This window comes from Schistocerca americana, chromosome 6, assembly GCF_021461395.2.
Source record: "Schistocerca americana isolate TAMUIC-IGC-003095 chromosome 6, iqSchAmer2.1, whole genome shotgun sequence".
Taxonomy (NCBI): Eukaryota; Metazoa; Arthropoda; class Insecta; order Orthoptera; family Acrididae; genus Schistocerca; species Schistocerca americana.
Window position 1 is genome coordinate 289,564,580 of NC_060124.1, and position 2,500 is coordinate 289,567,079.

Below are 2,500 nucleotides of genomic sequence, written 5' to 3' on the forward strand. Positions count from 1 at the left end.
GGCGCGCGGCCCACATCTCTCCAACCTGCGTCGACGATTTGAGGAGGTGGCCCTCCCACATAAGATGCCGCTCCAGCACCTCAATCTCACGCTGCACCTCGTCCCGGCCTGCACCGTCGGGGGCTGGTCCAATCCTCTTCAGCGCCAGGAGACGGGACCGGCGGAGTGTTGGCCCCATCCATCGGCATGATGGGATGCCGAGGCCTCCCTGAGCTACAGGAGCATGGAAGTAGCCCAGGGGAGTGTCCGCCGGAAGACGGAACCATCTCCTGACGGCGGCCCGGATGGTCACGTCTGCCGCTTTCAACGCACCCACTCGGGTGCGGCTGAGGGCCAGCCCATGGTACAGGCCAGGGAGAAGTACGTTGGTGAGAGCGTAGAGGCGCTGTTGCGGCTTAAGCGGAGCTCGGGAGATGACGTCCAGCTGCTCCACCAGGTGGCGTCGTGGGTTGAAAACGCAGCGACCAGCGGTGGAGAATTGCAGTCCCAGATACCGGAAGGTTTCACCCACGCGTAGGGCGGGCATGGTGGCGTTGCCCGCTTTGAAGGTAACGTCGGCGTCGACCTTCACCTTCTTGTCGCGCCCAGACGCGACTAAGGCGAGGGTGAAACACTTCCGGGCGTTGATCTGTAGCCCCAGATGGCCGAGGGCTGCGACGGCTGCGTCGATGAGGGACTGCAATCCCCTCGCGGTCGATGCAAAAAGCAGGACGTCATCTGCAAAGGCCGCAGCGTTAACTCTGCGACCGAGGATCCGAGCTCCGATGCCACAAAAACAGAGCGACAGGAGCGGACTGCGTCGGTGAGAGCAGTGTCCAAGATGAAGGTGTTTTCCAACATCCCATCCCGGGGGATGAATGCCCGCTGACGTTCGTCCACAGCACATGCACGCATCAGGCGTGACGCGAGAACCTTGTGAAAGGTCCGCGCCAACACCGAGCAGACCGTAATGGGGCGAAAGTCAGCGGGGGATGTTGGTGCAGCCGTTTTGGGGAGAAGTGACGTCCGGGCGCGAAGCAGACGCTCGGGGAGGGCGCGAGCCAGGAGGAAGAGGTTCAGGAGTTTCACCAGGACTTCATGCGGCAGGCGCCGCAGCTCCGCTGGAGTCAGGCCGTACGGCCCGGCCGCCGATCCCCTGGGCGGCAAGGCAGCAGCAACCTCCTCACGTGTGACCGGCCCCCATAGGCACTCAGGAGCGACAGGCTCCGAGTGCGGGAGAAGGCGGTCACGGATGAAGCCAGCGGTGGAGATCGGCTTCTTCGTGAAGAGGTCCGCCCAGAAGTCCAGCAGACCGGGGATGTCGGGTGGCGGCTGCAGCAGGGTGCCGTCCAGCAAGCCGCGCACGCAACGTGCACGCGACCTACGGAAGGCGTCCTGTGTCCGCGCGAACTCCCAGCGGCGCCGCTTGCGCTTCTGCAGCGGCGGGGCGGCAGGCGGCCGCTTGGATGAGTGACGCGGCCGCTGTGTCTTGGTGATCGACCTCTCCCCCCTGGACCCGACCGACGCAAGGGCATCCGGGAGCATGCCCAGGATGACATCGGGCGGCGTGCCCCGCCCCAGACCAATGACTCGATCCAGGGCAGAGAAACGCTGGGCGGAAGCAGGTAGCCCCGCCAGATGCTCCCAGATGGCGGCGTCAGTCGGCCCCTCCGGCGGCGGCCCGGTGGTGTCGGCCGCGAAGTCCTGGGCTGCGTCGACGGGCGGCGCAGCGGCCTCGCCCGCGTCAGGCAGCGAGCTCGCTGCTCCCCGGCGGGACGCCGGCTCTTCCCCCCGACCGATCTCAAGCGCCTCCATGAATTGGCGGACAAGCTGCTTGTGGGCAGCTTGCCGCCGTCGGCACTTGATTGCCTCAAGCGTTCGGTCGGGGAACATCCTGATAAGTTCTTGATTAACGAAGAAGAACCGGGCGTCCCTCTCAAGGAACAGTTCGGCCTCTGCCTTGGCGAGCGACAGGACTTCTTCCTCCGTCCACCTCGCACGATGCCTCTCCGTCACGATCTCAGCGTTGGCGGCCGCAAGGTGTTGGCGGCGGCGATGGACCCCGAGACCGTTCTTCGTGGTAAAAGTGCGGTGGCACTCACTGCAAGCAAAGGGAGCTACACAAACTATAGCATTTTCGTTACGGCCGGTTGGCCGGATAGGTGCTGGGGTAGCTGGGGTGGCACCTTCAGCGGAAGGGCCACCATCTCTTGTTTCTTGTAGGCTGCCCCCAACTATAAAGGGATAATGCGAGGGGGGGCTGGTAACCCCCCCAAGCCCCTGGTGCGGTCTTCCACTCTGCAAAAAATCAGCGGGCCCACGAGAAGGGGAGAAGACCGCAGGAGAGGAGAGGCTAAGAGGGCTAGGCCCATGTATTGCGCATCACTCTCCCTGTAACTATAACCCAAGGAAGGCGCCTCGCAGCAGCAGCACGACTACATCAAGACCGCACTTCGAAAAGCCAAGTCCGGATGCAGCCACACCGCCGCCACTTGGCCACCTTAAGAGAGTCATAGTTACT

At 63.9% G+C, this 2,500-nt stretch overlaps 1 pseudogene; it reads right to left on the reverse strand.

Moving 5' to 3' along the window:
* Positions 1 to 2,500, reverse strand: part of LOC124621105 — a 7,702-nt pseudogene that overhangs the window by 2,339 nt on the left and 2,863 nt on the right.